Source organism: Apium graveolens, chromosome 10 (assembly GCF_009905375.1).
Source record: "Apium graveolens cultivar Ventura chromosome 10, ASM990537v1, whole genome shotgun sequence".
NCBI classification, from domain to species: Eukaryota; Viridiplantae; Streptophyta; class Magnoliopsida; order Apiales; family Apiaceae; genus Apium; species Apium graveolens.
In genome coordinates this window covers 54,623,753-54,631,349 of record NC_133656.1, presented here as the reverse complement: position 1 = coordinate 54,631,349, position 7,597 = coordinate 54,623,753, and the positions used below count along the sequence as shown (strand labels likewise).

General features: G+C 39.4%; 1 non-coding gene across 1 annotated transcript; it reads right to left on the bottom strand.

Annotated features, from left to right (window-relative positions):
* Nucleotides 1-1,876: 1,876 nt before the first annotated feature.
* On the bottom strand, nucleotides 1,877-1,983 carry LOC141694848 (small nucleolar RNA R71). The gene has a single exon (XR_012564130.1). It is a non-coding gene; the product is annotated as a small nucleolar RNA R71 (small nucleolar RNA).
* Between the last annotated feature and the right edge of the window lie 5,614 nt (nucleotides 1,984-7,597).

Sequence of the window (7,597 nt, the reverse complement as noted above, 5' to 3'; positions counted from 1 at the left end):
ATTAAACCTCCGGAAGCCAACTCGATTGCAGCAAGAATTAAAGAAATTCAGAAGATTTTCCAGAAACACGGCGCGCCCGCGCTGATGAAGTGCGCGGCCGCGCCGAGTCAGGATCCCAGAATCCTGATTCTAGTTGATTTACAATTGAAGGACTTCTATCTTGCATGGACTGCTATATTTACTTGATTAAAGGATGTTTTATGGGGAGACGGATATTCCAGAGCACAAGGAGAGCCGTAAGAAGACCGTGTTAGCATGATTCAACGAAGATGAAGAAAATCTTGTTTTTACTTGTGAATCTTTGTTCTAAGTTATAACTTGGATGCTAGTTTTATTATTCATGAACCTTACTCTTGTTTCGTATTTTGTTTTATTATTTATTCAGTATAAAGACTACATTTATTATACCATGCTTTCATCGGAACCCACGTTGATGATGAGTCCGATTATGGGCTAATCGTTATCGTGGGGTTCTAGCGGATTTATTTATGGATTTCTTTAGTTAATTTGTTTCGATACCTTACTGTGTGGTGATTGTGTGATAACCTAGTATTGGTTGTGCTTATTCGTCTTATAAGATAGCGTGTTAATCTTTAATAAAGCGACGGTGAATTTAAGGATTTAAAACTTGCCATGCTAGCATAGGTTCATGTGTTATTGTTATGCATGATTCGTAGGTAATTTTAACCATCTTACTTTCCCTATGTAATCACAATAGATAACTTGTGCTTTAAACCTTTATGTTGTCAAATTCTAAAGACATATAGGGTCTCAATATAATTGGTATCTATTCAGCTTCTATCTATTTTGTGGATGTCTGGTAGTATGGTATTCGTGCAATGAAAGTTGGCGTTTATCAATTTCGTGTTATCTGATTAGTGTCATCACCATTACATACTAAGGTTAAGAACAATAAAGCTATTGAATGAAGTATTTAATGAAGTTAGAATCTCATGTTTGTCATATATATTAATTCAATCATTCTTATTTTCTTAGTTATCATTGTTAGTTTAATTCTTAGTTATAAACAAAAACCCAAATTGTTATCATCTTAGCATTGGATAATAACCATATCATTGGTGCATAAGGGCATAAACTAATTAGTTAACCAAAGTCAGTCTCTGTGGGAACGAAAGAGAAATAATTCTATATTACTTGCGAACGCGTATACTTGCGTGTATTATTAGCGCGTGTTTAGCGACTAACAAGTTTTTGGCGCCGCTGCCGGGGACTACAGTGTTAAAGTTTTGCTTATGTGTTTGTCATCAGTGATCGTTAAAGTTCATTGACTCGGACATTGTTACTTATCTGTTTTCTTGTCTTATTTCAGGTACTCTAGCGAGCGTGTATGCATACGCGTTCGCGGCCTCGTAAGAGAACTCAGGATAAAGCCGAGGAAGAAGTTGTAGTGGTTCGAAGGGAATTTTTTGAGGACGAAGAGGAGATAGAAGAAGTAGAGAAAATCGAGGAACCAGTTTTAGTAGTGATGGGAGATCAAGCAGAAATTCCTAAGGCTTTGATGGACTATTCTCAGCCTAAGATCAATGATATTCAGTCAAGCATCATCAGGCCAGCCATCTCGGCTAACGCTTTTGAGATCAAGTCAAGCACGATTCGGATGGTACAGAACTCAGTTCAGTTTGGGAGATCTTCTACTGAAGACCCCAACATGCACATCAGGGATTTCATTGAGATCTACGATACTTTCAAGTTCAATGGTGTGACTGAAGATGTTATCAAGGTGTGACTATTCCCATTCTCTCTGACGGATAAAGCGAAGTGATGGTTATATTCTCTACCACCAGGGTCTATCACCACATGGGAGGATCTTGCTCAAAAGTTTCTCACTAAATTCTTCCCTATGGCGAAGACTGCTGCAATCAAGAATGCTCTTACTCAGTTTGCTCAGCAAATTGGAGAATCTCTGTGTAAGGCTTGGGATCGATATAAGGAGATGCTATGGAAGTGTCCACACCATGACATGCTTGATTGGATGATTATAAATTGTTTCTACAATGGATTGAGTACTACTTCTAGACCCATGCTCGATGTAGCATCAGGAGGAGCTTTGTGGGCTAAGAGCTACAATGAAGCTTATGAATTGATTTAACTGATGGCTGCTAATGATTACCAGAATCCTTCCCAGAGACTGAATCAGGGAAAAGTAGTAGGAATTCTAGAGTTTGATGCAGCAACTTCTATAGCTGCTCAACTTAAGGCTTTAATGATGAAGGTGGACACTTTGACTAATTATGGAGTTAATCAAATCACTAGTGTCTTTGAGCTTTGTGCTGGTGCCCATGAGACTGATCGGTGTGCTATTTCTAGTGAATCAGCTCAATTTGTAAGCAATTTTCAGAGATCACAACAACAAGCTCCAGCCACTTATCATCCAAACAATTGCAATCATCCTAACTTCAGCTAGAGCAACAATCAGAATACGGTACAACAATCTTATCAACCATACACAACAAGGCAGTATAATTCTCCTAGTTTTTAGCAACCGCAATATGTCCCGAAGCAACAACTTCAACTTCAGCAGTTACCTCAAGCTAATGAAAAATCTGATTTGGAGGAGTTGAGGCTCATGTGCAAGAGCCAAGCTGTGTCTATCAAGACCTTGGAGAATCATATCGGGAAAATTGTTAATGCATTACTGAATCGACAACCTGGCACGCTTTTGAGCGATACTGAAGTGCCAGGCACGAAGGAAGCTAAGGAACATGTTAAAGCAATCACATTGACATCTGGTAAGGATGTGAATCCTGAAAAAGCTAAGACTCTAGATTCTGAAGTAGAGGCTGAAGAAGAAGAAGTGCATAAGGAAGCTGAAGTGGAGCCAAGAAAACTACTGTTGAGCACACTCCTCCTGAGGGTAATAAAGGGGAGAAACAGATCTATCCTCCACCTCCTTTTCCTAAGAAGTTGCAGAAGAAGAAACTGGATAAGCAGTTTACGAAGTTTCTGGAGGTGTTCAAGAAACTTCACATCAACATACCTTATCAACATACCTTTCGCAGAAGCTCTTGAACAAATGCCTAGATATGAAAAGTTTATGAAAGGTATTCTCTCTATTAAGGTGAAGCTTGATGACTTAGAGACCGTTGCTCTCACGGAGGAATGAAGTGCGGTGCTGCAACATAAATTACCTTCGAAGCTTAAAGATCTTGAAAGCTTCACTATTCCTTGCACCATTGGAAATGTGTCCTTTGATAAGTGTCTATGTGACTTGGAAGCTAGCATCAATCAAATGCCATTGTCAATCTTCAAAAAGTTGGACTTGCCTGATCCAAAGCCTATATACATGACTTTACAGTTGGCCGATCGTTCTATTACATATCCGTGAGGTATTGTGAAGGATGTCTTGGTCAAGGTGGATAAACTCATTTTCCCTGCTAATTTTATAATTCTTGATTTCGAGGAGGATAAGAAAATTCCCATAATCTTGGGAAGACCTTTCTTGGCTACTAGCCGAACCTTGATAGATGTGCAGAAGGGTGAGCTTACCATACGAATGATGGATCAGGATGTAACTTTTAATGTGTTCAATGCCATGAAATTCCCTAGAGAAAATGAGGAGTGTTTTAAGGTGGAAATGGTCGATACTGTGGTTAATTCTGAACTCGATCGATTGTTAATGTCCGATGCCTTAGAGAAAGCCTTATTATGAAATTCTGATAGTGAAGATGATGAAGGTGATGAGCATTTGCAATATTTGAATGATTCTTCCTGGAAGCGAAAGATGGATATGCTTTTTGAATCTCTTGGTTTGGAGGAGTTGAAAAGTTCTCTGAAGCGCCTCAAGCCATCTATTGACGAAGCTCCTACTCTTGAGCTTAAACCTTTACCTGAACATTTGAGGTATGCATTTTTAGGTGATGCATCTACTTTGCCTGTTATTATTGCATCTGACCTTTCAGCTACCGATGAGGAGAAGCTTTTGATAATTCTTAGATAGTTCAAATCGGCAATTGGTTGGACTATAGCAGATATCAAGGGAATTAGCCCTTCTTATTGTATGCACAAAATTCTGCTAAAGGAAGGAAGCAAGCCTACTGTTGAGCAACAGAGAAGGCTAAATCCGATAATGAAAGAGGTTGTGAAGAAGGAAATCCTTAAGTGGCTAGATGCAGGGATCATCTATCCTATTTCTGACAGTTCATAGGTGAGCCCAGTTCAATGTGTGCCAAAGAAAGGTGGTATCACTGTGGTAGCGAATGAGAAGAATGAGCTTATTCCTACACGAACAGTCACGGGGTGGAGAGTTTGCATGGATTATAGGAAGCTGAACAAAGCTACAAGGAAGGATCACTTCCCTCTTCTTTTTATTGATCATATGCTGGATAGATTGGCTAGACATGATTACTATTGTATTTTGGATGGCTATTCGGGCTATAATCAGATTTGTATCACTCCAGAAGATCAAGAGAAAACTACATTCATGTGTCCTTTTGGTACTTTTGCTTTTCGAAAAGTTTCTTTTGGGCTATGTGGAGCGCCAGCTACTTTTCAGAGATGTATGATGGTCATCTTCTCTGATATGATTGGAAATAATGTAGAAGTGTTCATGGACGATTTCTCCTTCTTTGGAACTTCTTACGACGAATGCTTGCACAATCTTGGGTTAGTATTGAAAAGGTGAGTTGAGACCAATTTGGTTCTAAATTGGGAGAAATGTCATTTTATGGTGCGCCAGGGCATTATTCTTGGTCACAAGGTTTCTAGTAAGGGTCTTGAGGTGGACAAAGACATAGTGGGGGTCATTGAAAATCTTCCTCCACCAATTTCTGTTAAGGGAATTCACAGTATTCTTGGTCACGCGAGTTTCTATAGGCGTTTCATTAAGGACTTCTCAAAGATTTCGAAGCCATTATGTAATTTGCTAGAGAAAGACGTTCCTTTCAACTTTGATGATGAGCGTCTTGCTGCTTTTGAGATATTGAAAAAGAGTTTGATTACGACATCTGTCATAATTGCACCTAATTGGTCTGAACCATTTGAAATGATGTGTGATACAAGCGGTTATGCAGTTGGAGCAGTTCTTGGGCAATACAAGAACAACATATTTCATGTAGTCTACTATGCTAGTCAGACTCTGAATGGTGCTCAAGTGAATTACACCACTACTGAGAAAGAACTTTTGGCTATCGTCTATGGTTTTGAAAAGTTTCGATCTTATCTACTTGGGACGAAGGTGACAGTTTTCACTGATCACACTGCAATTCGATATCTCATCTCGAAGAAGGACTCAAAGCCAAGGTTTATTCGATGGGTTCTTTACTTCAGGAGTTTGAGTTAGAGATCAAGGACAGAAAAAGGACTGAAAATCAAGTCGTTGATCATCTATCGCGTTTAGAGGATCCAATTGCTACTTCACAAGATAAGTCTTTAATTAATGTATCTTTTCCCGATGAGCAATTATTGGGAGTATAAGTATAGGAACCGTGGTTCGTCGATATAGTGAACTACTTTTGTGTAATGTTATGCCTCCAGAGTTGAGTCCAGCTCAAAGGAAGAAGTTTCTACATGAAGTGAAGTGGTATATGTGGGATGAGCCGTTTCTTTTTTGCCAAGGAGCTGACTAAATCATCAATAGATGTATTCCTTACAGCGAAATGGGGGAGATCTTGCGAGATTGCCACTCAACGGCTTATGGAGGACATTATGGTGGAGAAAAGACAGCATCTTGTATTCTTCAAGCAGGTTTCTTTTGGCCAACTTTATTTAAAGATGCTCATCAGTTCATTTTGAAATATGATCAATGTCAACTTGTGGGTAATATGTCCAAAAGGGATGAGATGCCTCTTAATGTGCTTCTCGAGGTCGAGGTCTTTGATGTTTGGGGAATTGACTTCATGAGGCCATTTGTCTCATCTTGTAACAATCAGTATATCTTGTTGGCGGTTGATTATGTGTTGAAATGGGTTGAAGTTAAGGCATTGCCAATGAACGATGCAAAAGTGGTGCTTAATTTTCTTCACAAGCAGATATTCACAAGGTTTGGAACCCCAAGAGTCATAATCAGTGATGAGGGGTCGCACTTTTACAACCGCAAGTTACCCCTATGATGCAAATGTATAATGTAAATCATCGCATTGCTACGACTTATCATCTTCAGATAAATGGGCAAGCTGAAGTGTCTAACAGAGAGATCAAGCGCATCTTGGAAAAAGTTGTGTGTCCATCGAGGAAAGACTGGTGTTTGAAGATTGATGAAGCTGTTTGGGCTTATAGAACAGCATACAAGACTCCGTTGGGAATGTTGTCGTTCCAGTTGGTTTATGGTAAGGGGTGTCATTTGTCGGTGGAGCTAGAGCATAAACTGCATTGGGCTTTGAAGAAATTGAATCTGGATTTGGATGCAACTGGTAAGAAGAGGATGCTTCAATTAAATGTACTCGATGAATTTCAACTTCAAGCTTATGAGAACAACAAAATGTATAAGGAGAAAGTCAATAGGTGGCACGATCGAGGTCTAGTGCTCAAATCATTTGTGCTGGGGCAACAAGTTCTTTTGTTCAACTCTCGTCTCCGTCCTTTTTCTGGAAAGTTGAAGTCAAGATAGTGAGGGTCGTTCGTTGTCAAAACTGTATTTATATATGGAGTGATGGAGATTTTTAAGAATGATCCGGGCCAAGCATTCAAGGTAAATGGTCAGAGGTCGAAGCATTACTGTGGTGACACGGCAAACTGCGAGGTGGTTAGTGCCGTTTTGTTATCCATTTGATCTCGAGTTTCTACGTCAAGCTAACGACGTAAAGCAAGCGCTTCTTGGGAGGTAACCCAAGTTTGTTGTATATTAGTAAGTAGAGGAAGCAAGAAGAAAAGATAAAATCACAAAAAAATCAGAAAAACAGAAAAATTCAGGGCCAACTTCAGAAGCCAGACGCGCCCGCGCTGTCTTAGCGCGTGTCCGCGCCGAGGTCCCGACTTATAAAAATAAAAATAGCAGTTTTGAAGAGGAAAAATGGGATTTTTACTACAAAATCAATTCCTAATCGAATTTTACTCTCCCACATCCCAAATTTCCCTCTCCAAATCAAACCCATTATTCCTATTATTCCCATAATGAAATCCCACTACTATTCCATATATAATTCTCTTTTCACCTCCTATAAATACATACACTTATATAAAAACTTCTTCACCACTTCACAAATTTCTCAAACGCAAATTCTCTCTCAAACACAAACTCTTATTCTCTCTACTCAATTCCAATGGCACCCAAGAGACAAAGAACACAAGTAAGCAGCACTACCGATTCTTCTAGTACGGGTGGTGTGAGGCCAAGGTTTTCTACTCCCAAGGCTGAAGCATAGTATACGAGACTTCTCTCAAAGCATATCATCAAGGAGAGAGGTTTTCTGCCATCAGGGAAGGATGGTAAGTTGTTGGAGATGATTCTGGAGATAGGCTGGGTTCCTTTTTGCGAGGCATCCGCTGTTGTGCCCCTGAGTGTTGTTCTTGTTGGATTTTTAACGCAGCGGGGCATGACAAAACACTTTTACACATACAAAATCCAAATAAAAGCATATAAATCGTGAATAAAAATTTGAGGGATCAAATCTAACCTTTTAAAATAATTTGGAGACAACGA